General features: G+C 45.8%; 1 pseudogene; it reads right to left on the bottom strand.

Annotated features, from left to right (window-relative positions):
- Positions 1 to 415: 415 nt before the first annotated feature.
- LOC128596525 (leukocyte immunoglobulin-like receptor subfamily A member 6) lies at positions 416 to 4,488 on the bottom strand (annotated as a pseudogene).
- Positions 4,489 to 10,500: the final 6,012 nt, after the last annotated feature.

Here is a 10,500-nt window from a genome sequence, read left to right as displayed (position 1 = left end):
TAGGTTTGAACCTGCCACCCTCAGTATATGGGGCTGGCACCCTATTCACTTAGCCACAGGCACTGCCCGACCTCTTATAAATTTTTAAAATAATTGAATTATTATTTAAATTGAAATGAATGTCCACAATTCCTGTGAATAAAACTTCGAAAACTCTTCTTAAGTTTATTAATACTCCTCCATATTAAATGTGCAGGATAGAAAGAGTTGATAATAAGATAAAATTATCTGAAAAAGCAAATGTATTAATTAAATTAAGTCCTAATGAAAATAATAAAAGAATTCACCTATTTTTAAATCATAAATCCATATCAGTTAAATTAGAATTATAAATTTATGTATCTATTCTTTTATTTTAGAACAGTAGAGAGCATCATTTGAAAAGTGAGCAGAGAAGATGTGGAATAGAAATGACTCACACACAGGATGTGCTGTGTGGTGACTTCCCCTCCACTGGCTCAGTGAGCAGGTGAGGCCCCTCCTTAATCTCAGGTGTGCCCTGAGCACAGAGGCCACCATAGGGGTCTGCGCTCGGTGGCACCCACAGCCCGGGGAGCTCCCCTCCGACAGAGTGTCCAGTGTGGGCTTCACCCTCACCTCTGTCAGATCCCACCAAGGCCTGAGCAGCCCCCTGTCTTGTTCTGAGAGGACTCAGGGAACCCCTGGGTTGTGGATGAGGGGCTCTTAGAAATGAGAAATAAGAGCTGTTCAGGGGGCATCCATCTGTCCTCACTCCAAGTCGCCAGCCTGTTCTCCTTCTCCCCTGCCCAAGATTATCCTGTTTCCTATCAGGCCTAGATGTCATACTCTGCCGACCCAGCCCGTCCTCCTCCTCCTCACCACACATCCTCCTAGACAGAGCAGGGGCCCGGGAGTCAGGCAGAGCTGTGCGAAGTGTGGATTCGGTAAACCAGCAGATGTCGTGTGAGGCAGGAGAGATCCTGACCGGCAGAGTTCTGTAAATCTTTACCGTTTCATAATATTCTGGCTTCTCATATAAACCTCATGCACCTGCCCACATCTCCTGCAGCTTTCTTTTTCTTTTTTTTTTTTTTATTAAATCATAACTGTATACAATGATATGATTATGGGGCATCATACACTCACTTCATAAACCATTTGACACATTTTTATCACAGTGGTTAACATAGCCTTTCCGGCGTTATCTCAGTTACTGTGCCAAAACATTTACATTCTACATTTACCAAGTTTCGCAAATACCCCTGTAATATGCACCACAGGTGTGATCCCACCGATTCCCCTCCCTCTACCCACCCCCCCCTTTCCCACTTCCCCCTATTGTTAAGTTGTAGCTGGGTTATAGCTTTCATGTGAGAGTCCCAAATTAGCTTTCTAACCCTGACAAGTCTCAGTTACAAGAGGAGCAGGACAGGCCCACAGAGGGCTGGAGACAGAAGCACATCCCAGGTGCCCCAGGGGGTCAGAAAGGAGGGTGTTTTGAGGTCACCCTAGGTACCTCCCCTTCATTCAGATGGGAACCCAGGGCAGGAGAGGACAAGTCTTTCTTAGAAGTTCCTGCTCCCAAGAGGAGGCAGAACCAATGCAGACTTTGCCACTTCTGGCCCCTCCCACCTGACTCCCAGACTAAGCACCTGCCCTGTGCCCTCCCTGCTCCTGGCTTCCTATTGAGTGGAGATGGCTCCTGGGGTCCTGTTCAGGGAGGAGACACACCTAATTCCTCCTCCCTGCATCTCTGACCCCTCCTCTCTGCCTGGACCTCATACACCTCCCTCCCTTCTGATGCCCACAGAGGGTCACAGCTGCTCCATCCTCAGAGCCCCAGAAGCCACATGGGCCCCTTTCTAAAGTCCACCCCGCTCCCTGTTCCTTTGGGGAGCAGACCCCGACCTCAATATTGGGAATAGGATTGAAATGAGTGTGGAAGTTTCCGTGGGATCAGGATAACAGCTTCCATCTCTCATGGGGTCAGGACCCGGTGTTGAGGAACTAGGACACCTAGAGGTTCTGATTCTGAGATAAAGACATCAGCAGGTAGGTGAGTGGGGGCCTCTGACTTCTACCCTCAGTCTTGTCTCTTTGCTCTGAGGTTCACCCACATCTCATCCCACTTTTCCTGCCCTTCACCCTGACTGAGACTTTAGGGGAAAGTGCCCAGGGATGGGAGGTCTCCTCTGTTTCCTCCTATCTTGGCTGGACCCTCCCCTGCGACCTACCCCCTTCACCCCCTCATTCCTCAATGTCCCAGAACTCTCCTGGGGCAGGGCCCTGAGCTGATCCTTTGATCTCAGAGAGGGCAGGGGCAGGAGTCCTCACCTGAGACCACGAGCTCCACGGGTTCACTGGGCAGTGACAACAGGTAAGGAGAAGGGCTGTGTGGGCTCACAGAACTCAAGGAGAATTCAGCCAGGAACTGCCCAGATCTAGACTTTGATCTAGATGCAGGGGACAATTTCCTGCTCCCTCCTTGGCCAGAAAGAAAGTGTCTGTTGGGCTCCATGACTGGCACACAAAGGTGACATCCTCTCCTGAGGCCACTGTGGGGCCCGGCTGCACGGAGATGAAGGGTCTGTAAAAGAGCTGTCCTAGAGAAAGTGGAAGGAGGGGTGAGGGTGGCCCCCTAACTTTGTCTGAGGTGACACCTCCCTGGGCCTCTCTCTGAACATCTTCAGTGTCCCTATCTCCGTGTCTGAGTCTCCTTCTCCCCACTTTTCTCTGTGTCTCTCTCCCTCCCCCTCCCTGAGTCCTTCACCTCCTCCCAGCCATCACCCCTGCCCCTTTCTCCTCCCCCCACAAGGACTGTGCAGTGTCTGGGTCCCTGACAACCCACTGGGCTCCTCACCTGAGATCAGGATGTCCAGGGGGTCACTGGAGGCTGACCACTCAGAGGAGAGGTTGTATCCACCATAGCATCTCTACTGACCCTCATGGGAGCCCCTCACAGGGCCCAGGGGAGAGTTGGCCTGAGAGAGTCCAGCCTGGGGCTGCCATCCAGGGAGCTGTGTGAGGACACGTCCCTCAACCCGGGACAGGGCAAATCTGTCTAGCCGACATCAGAGCGACACTGGAGGGTCAGGTTCTCTCCAGGGGCCATGACATGGCCCTACAGGGTGAGGAGGGAGGGCTTCCTAGACACACCTAGGGGGGAAGGACAGGCCGTGAGCTGCAGGGTCTGGCCCCTGCCAACTCCTCAGTGTCCTGTCCTGTCCCTGCAGGTCTCACTGTCTCTCTCTTGGGGTCTCTGGCTCCAGAGTCCTTGAACCCTCACCCTACACTACCATCTTGGGGTTCCTGAAAGCAAGGCTCACTGTGACATATTTTGGTTTTCAAAACATGAATAGCATGTTATGAAACCTCCTCACCTGAGACCAGGAGCTCCAGGGGGTCACTGGGTTCTGACCACACCTGGGGGTTGTTCGTGTAATAGCCATAGCATCTGAACATCCATCTGTGCCCAGGGATCACGGGGCCCACAGAAAACAGCGCCTGGAACTTGCCATTGGAGGCTGTGAGTCCAGTGTCCAGGGCAGCTTTTGTTCTTCTTCCTTGGTCAAAGTAAACCTGGCAAATCCCACCTGTGACCCACACTGGAGGGTCATATTTCCCCCTGAGGTCACCACAGGGCTCTTCAGGGATGAGAGGGTGGGTTTGCTGTAAACTCCTAGGACAGGAGGAGGCAGCAGTGTTAAATGGGGATCACACCTCCCACATCATCCTCGGGTTGGACTATGAGAGGAAGACACCCCTGCGAGCAGACCCCATTCCTGAGGGCAAAGCTGGGAGCCCCAGGTGTCCTCTTACCTGTCACCATGAGCTCCAGGGTGTCACTATGGTCTGACCATCCAGCAGGGCTGCGATAGTAACAGCGATATCCCATTGCATAGTGCTCTGTCATATACTGGATATTGAACTTGGCCTTGTTCCCAGGCTCCAGTGGTTTATTTCTGTCCCAGAAGCTTCCCTGTTTTTCCAGTTGGTATTCTTGGGCATCCAATGTCCCCTGACACCAGATGGTCACAGGGCTTCCCCAGGTTGTCACAGAATCTGGTTCAGCCCAGATTCTGGGTCTGGGGCGGGTTCCTGTTAGGAAATCAGAAGCTGGGTCCCCAGTCACCTCCCATCCCACTGATCTCAGTTCTGAGCCCAAGACTCTCCATATGTCCCCCACAGTCAGCTCAGGGCTCCTGTTCCCCATTCTCAGCTGCCCAGGGGTGTCTTCTTGTCCCCACTAAGGAGAAGTGACTTGGGACAGCTGGGGACAGTCTCGCCTGCCTGTACGTGTGTCCTGGGGCCAAGACTCATCCCTGGAAGAGATCTCAGTGAGAGATTTGTCACCTGAAGGCTGAGTGTATCCTCTCCCCACACCCCCAAGGAGCCTCCTGAGTCCCTGGGGTCTCCTGATAGAGCAGGGCCTGGCTGTGGGTGGGTCTCTCCCTCCCAGATCAGGGTCTCCTCTGTCTGTCCCCACATCTCACCAAAGCAGAGCAGGGTTATGAGGGTGGGGGTCATGCAGTCTCCCACCACTTGTCCCAGCTGTGCAGATGGAGGAGACCAAGGTGCCTTCAGGACACACAGACACACAGGATGTGGCTAGTTGTACTCTGGGGCCTTTCTGACATGGTGCTGTCACATCTGAACCCCCACAGGAAGGGGAACTGCACCCTTCCCAGGAGCCTGGTTCTCATTTCCTCAGGGTGAGGGCTGGGGTGAGCACCAGGCTCTCTGCCGACACTTACACAGAAAGAGGGTCTCCCTGACCCATAGCCACCATCTGCCTCATGTGTCCTTAACTCACTGAGGGCCAGGACACAGCAGCAAATGGACCTCGTAGCTTCTGTATCAGTCCCTCATAGGTGAAAGTGAGCAGGGCCTCTCCTAGCTCAGAGCCTCTGTGGGTCTCCTCCCTCCTTCAGCCCATCCTTCCGCACAATGTGGTGGAGTCCTCACCATGATCAGTCATCCCACCTGCACTGGAGATGCTTCAGCGAAGGGGCAGATTCATGTCCTCAGCTGACTCAGACCAGCAGAGACCTGTGAATATGTGACAGTGCAGCTCACAGTGTGGCCAGGAGCACAAAGGGCACACACAGAATAAGAGAAGAAAATACAACCCTTTCTTTCCCCTGGAAGGTGGATTTTCTTTGTAGCCGGCAGTCCTGTTCTTCTACTTCCTGTTTCATTTTGCAATAGCTTCAAGCTCCACCTCCCTGTGGACAAGAGTCTTAGTCTCCTATGTACTTAGGGTCCACTGTTCCTTTGTGCCTCCCTCTGCATCTCAATCTGTGTCCAAGGCTTTTTGGGAACAATTGCTTATTTGAATATCTGATTGAAGGTGTTGGGTGGAGAATTGATATTTATTTCAGTCATGAAAAGTATCATGAGTGACTTTGGCAATTAATGTCCCATCTCCAAGCCTTGGTCTTTGCAGCATGTTGCTATAAACCCCACACCTATGGGGGTCAGTGGTGACTGGAAGATGGAAGGGGCCCATTCATAGTTATTTACAGACCAGGTTAAGACATGATAGGTTGGGGCTGAAGAGGATCCTGGCATCTGGCTCCATGGTCAAGGGGGAGGATCGACACACCCACTCTGTTCTTAACATTGAGTAATGGGGCTTAGCAGATTTCTGAAACTTGTAGCCCTGGCCTCATACAGAAAAAGTTAAATGAAAAATTTCTGAGTTCGTCTCTTGGTTTTCTATTGTGTTCCATACATTTACCTCTCTATTTTTGTGCCAATACCATGCTGTTTTGATCACTATAGATTTATAGTATAGTTTGAAGTCTGGTAGCATGATTCTTCCTGATTTGTTTTTATTTCTGAATAATGTCTTGGCTATTCGAGATTTTTTGTACTCAGTACTATTATGAATACAATCTACAATCACTCACACTTTCATATGAAAAATAGATCACAACTATGGCCCAGGATGAAGGAGGGAGGGGGAGATGGGAAGGGAGGGAGAGTTCAGGGGGTAGGGTTTATGGTAGGATCACACCTATGGTGCATAATGCAAGGGTACTTTTTGCATTTATTAAGTATAGAGTATAAATGTCTTAACACAATAATTAAGTAAAGAAGATGAGGTTTATATTAACCGGTGTGATGTAAACACTCCTAATTCTATATGAAATCAGCACATTGTACCCCATACATGCATTAATGTATGCATGATCTATGTGTTTATAATTTAATAATAAATAAATAAATAAACTAAGGATATATATATATATATATATATATAATATATAAAACTCCAAACACAGGAACATGGTGGCCACAGCCTCCGGTACAGCTTTGATGGTGAAGGTCAGTGACAACAACAGCTGGCACCTGACGGCGTGACCAACCCTAGCTGCTGTTCAACTTAGGAGGATCAAGATGGCAGCCGATTAACAGCTTCCTTGCAACTGGGCATGGTGAATCTGGGGAGAGAAGACGCCAGGCATCTCTGGCCGGTGGAATCTGCCCAGAAACACACCTTTGGGGACACAGGGAGTCAGCAAGAGACTTCTGGACCCCATGAGGAGGACAAAAGCAGTGGAGAACTGGCAAGTGTTTGGATGAGTTTGTTTGGTCTAATCCCACCAGCAGCTGTAAGTACAGCAGCAGTGAGATTGCAAACTGGAAAGGCCATACCTGTGAGCTGTTTTTCTTTTTTTGTTTTTTTGGAGTTGGCACTCAGTTGAACTACCTTGGGAGAACTTGGGCAAGAGTGTGGAGGACTTTAAGCATTGTCTAGGTTCCCAGACTGAGCCACTGAGCCAGACAGAGCTAATAGTGTTCAGCTATTGGCTGTGTGGAGCCATTGTGGGAGAACTGACTTGGCAAGCTCTGTCCTCGGGGTTGCAGAGCAAGGATGGAGGGGTAGTGAGTAATCTAGTGACTGAGCAGCCTAACGCTGGGGACTGAGACACCTTAGAGCCTTAGCCTTCGGGGGCATAGAGTGAGACCTGTTTTGGCACACTGGGTAAGTGGATAGCCAGGATCCACTTCAGAGCGATTCCAGGGACAAGTGCTTTCCTGGGAAAGCTTCTGCTTGTCCAAGGTTATCAGTTTAAAGTGCCTTTTAAGTGGCCTGAGGAGAGATTTAGGCTCTCCATCTTGCAGGCTTTTAGAAATCAGCAGAGGCCTCCAGTCTCTAACTCATACAGCCGTATCAGCATTGTGATTAACATCTCATACCCCAGAAGATCACCTGTTGCCCAGACAATATTCAGCAAGATACGTATACTGCTTTGTTTTGGTTTGCTTTGTTTTTTGCTTTTTGCTTTTAATTTCAAAATTTTTCGTATAGATTTTTCTTTTCTTTTTTTCTTTTATTTCTTCACTTTTCTAGTTTACATGTAATTTTTCGTTGTTGCCTTTTTTAACAATTAGAATTTCATTTTTTGCTAGTGTTTCTACTGCTATTATTTGGTTTTCCCCCCAATTTTATCCCATAAAGTTTTCAATTTGCTTGTTTTGGTTTGATTTATATCATTTTTTTCTTTCCTCTCTACTTGGTGGTGGTGGGGTACTGTGTCTGAACAGGTTAGCAAAGAGCTGCTGACCTCAAGGGAACCAACCAACCCAGTGCCCCCAGAGGTTGGGGGTTTTTAAGGTTGGCTCAAAGTACCATACTGTACATACACCTATATTTCTCCTGTCTCCCTCTTTCTGTGCCTCTCTTCTTTTTGTCAATGTTCCCTTTTACCCATCCCTCTCCTTTCTCGTTTTTCTTTTCTTTTCTTTTTCCCTTCTTGCTCTTCAATCTTCTCATCCTTCTAGTCCATTGAAACCCTAGTCCACAGGCACAGCAACTTAAAGAGCAAGAGGAAGTGAAAGGAACTTAGGGCAAGGAAACAGGTAAAAGAAACCAGTCATGAGGAAGAATTAGCAGAAAAATCCTGGCAACATGAAAAGCCAGTCGAGAGCAACCCCCCACAAGAAATTGCGAGGTAGCTACTGCAAAGAATTAAACCTATAAAGAAATGTTAGAAATGACAGAAAGGGAATGTAGAATACAAATGATGAAAATAATGAAGGAAATGATGGAAACAATGAATGAAATTGCTGATAAAATGGAAAATAATGAAAAGGAAATCCAAAAACAGAATCAAATAAGAGATGAATGATATGAAGGACATAGAAAGGATAGAGCAGAGCTGAAGAAACAGAAGCTGTCAATTAGGGACCTTAAAGATGCAATAGAAAGTATCAACAACAGATTAGACCATGCAGAAGAAAGAATCTCAGAGGTAGAGGACAACTACCTTTTGAGATAACTCAGATAGTTAAAGATGCAGAAAAGAAGAGAGAGAAAGCAGAATATTCACTGACAGAATTATGGGATTTTATGAAGTGTTCAAACATATGAGATATAGGTATCTCAGAAGGGGAAGAAGAATGCTCCAGGGGAAGGTAGCCATACTAGAGAATATTATAAAAGAAAATTTCCCAAATATCACAAAGATTCTGACACATTCCTTTCAGAGGGATATCAGACCCCAGGTCACCTCAATTCAAACCAAGCTTCTCCAAGACACATTGTGATGAACCTGTCCAAAGTCAAGACAAAATAAAAGATTCTGCAAGCTTCCAGGACTAAGCACCAGTGGACGGACAGGGGCAAATCCATTAGAGTGACTCCAGACTTCTCTAATGAAACTTTCCAAGCAAGAAGACAATGGTCATCTACCTTTAATCTACTTAAGCAGAACAATTTCCAGCCCAGAATTCTATATCCTACTAAGCTAAGCTTTAAAATTGATAGAGAAATCAAATCATTTACGGATATACAAACATTGAGGAAATTTGCCACAACAAAACCAGCTCTACAGGAAATACTTCAACCTGTTCTACACACTGACCATCACAATGGATCGACAGCAAAGTAAAAACTCAGAAATTGAGGAGAGAATCTAATTTCCACACTGATGCAAAAGATAAAACTAAGCAATAGACTCTCACAAAATAAGATGACTAAAACACTACCGCACTTATCAATTTTCTTAATAAATGTTAATGGCTTGAATTCCCCACTAAAGAGGCATTGATTGGCTGACTGGGTTAAAAAACACAAGCTATCCATTTGCTGTCTTTAGGAAACATACCTAGCTTCAGAAGACAAATTAAAACTCTGAGGTTAGGGTTGGAAGACAATTTTTCAGGCAAATGGAATTCAGAAGAAAAGAGGGGTTGCAATCTTATTTTCAGATACATATGGATTTAAAGCAACTGAAGTCAAAAAAGACAAAGATGGTCACTTTATATTGGTCAAGGGAAAAATACAACAAGAAGATGTTTCAATTCTAAATATTTATGCACCCAATTTAAATGCTCCCAGATTCTTGAAACAGACCTTACTCAGTCTGAGCAATATGATACCCTATAATATCATAATAACAGGGGACTTTCACACTGCTCTTACAGAGATGGACAGATCCTCTAAACAGAAATTATACAAAGATATAAGGGACTTAAATGAGACCCTCGAACAACTGTGCTTGATAGACACATATAGAACTCCATCCCAGAGATAAAAAATATACATTCTTCTCATCCCCCTATGGAACATTCTCCAAAATTGATCATATTCTAGGACACAAAACAAACCTCAACAGAATCAAAAGAATTGAAATTTTACCCTGTATCTATTCAGACCACAAGGCACTAAAGGTGGAAGTCACCTCCAACAAAAACCTTCAACCCCACACAAAGGCATAAAAATTAAACAACCTTCCGTTGAATGACAGTTGGGTGCAGGAAGAAATAAAATAAATAACTTCCTTGAGCATGACAACAATGAAGACACAAGCTACCGAAACCTGTGCAATACTGCAAAAGCAGTTTTGAGAGGAAAATTTATCGCTTTAGATGCCTACATTTGAAAAATGGAAAGAGAGTGCATCAACAAATTCACAAGCCATTTTATGGAATTGGAAAGGAAGAACAATCTCAGCCTAAACCCAACAGAAGAAAAGAAATATCCAAAATTAAATCAGAGATCAATGAAATTGAAAACAAAAGAATCATTCAGAAAATCAGTGAAACAAGGAGTTGGTTTTTTGAAAAAATAAATAAAATAGATAAACCTTTGTCCAGACTAACTAGAAATAGAAAAGTAAAATCTCTAGTAACCTTAATCAGAAATGATAAAGGGAAAGTTGCAACTGATGCCACATAGGTACAAGAGATCATCTCTGAATACTACCACAAATTCTATACCCAGAAATTTGACAATGTGAAGGACATGGATCAATGTTTGGAATCACACCCTCTCCCTAGAGTTAGCCAGGAAGAAAAAGAGCTCCTGAACAGACCAATTTAAAGCATTGAGATTAAAGAAACAATAAAAAAGCTTCCAACAAAAAAACTGCCCTCATCTGGATGGCTGCACATGAGGATTCTATCAAAACTTCAAGGAAAAGCTTATTCCCATACTGCAGATATTATTCCAAAAAATTGAGGAGGAAGGAATCTTTCCCAACACATTCTACAAAGCAAACATCACCCTGATACCAAAACCAGAAAAAG

This window comes from Nycticebus coucang, chromosome 10, assembly GCF_027406575.1.
Source record: "Nycticebus coucang isolate mNycCou1 chromosome 10, mNycCou1.pri, whole genome shotgun sequence".
Classification (NCBI taxonomy): Eukaryota; Metazoa; Chordata; class Mammalia; order Primates; family Lorisidae; genus Nycticebus; species Nycticebus coucang.
This window is presented reverse-complemented; position numbering and strand designations above follow the sequence as displayed.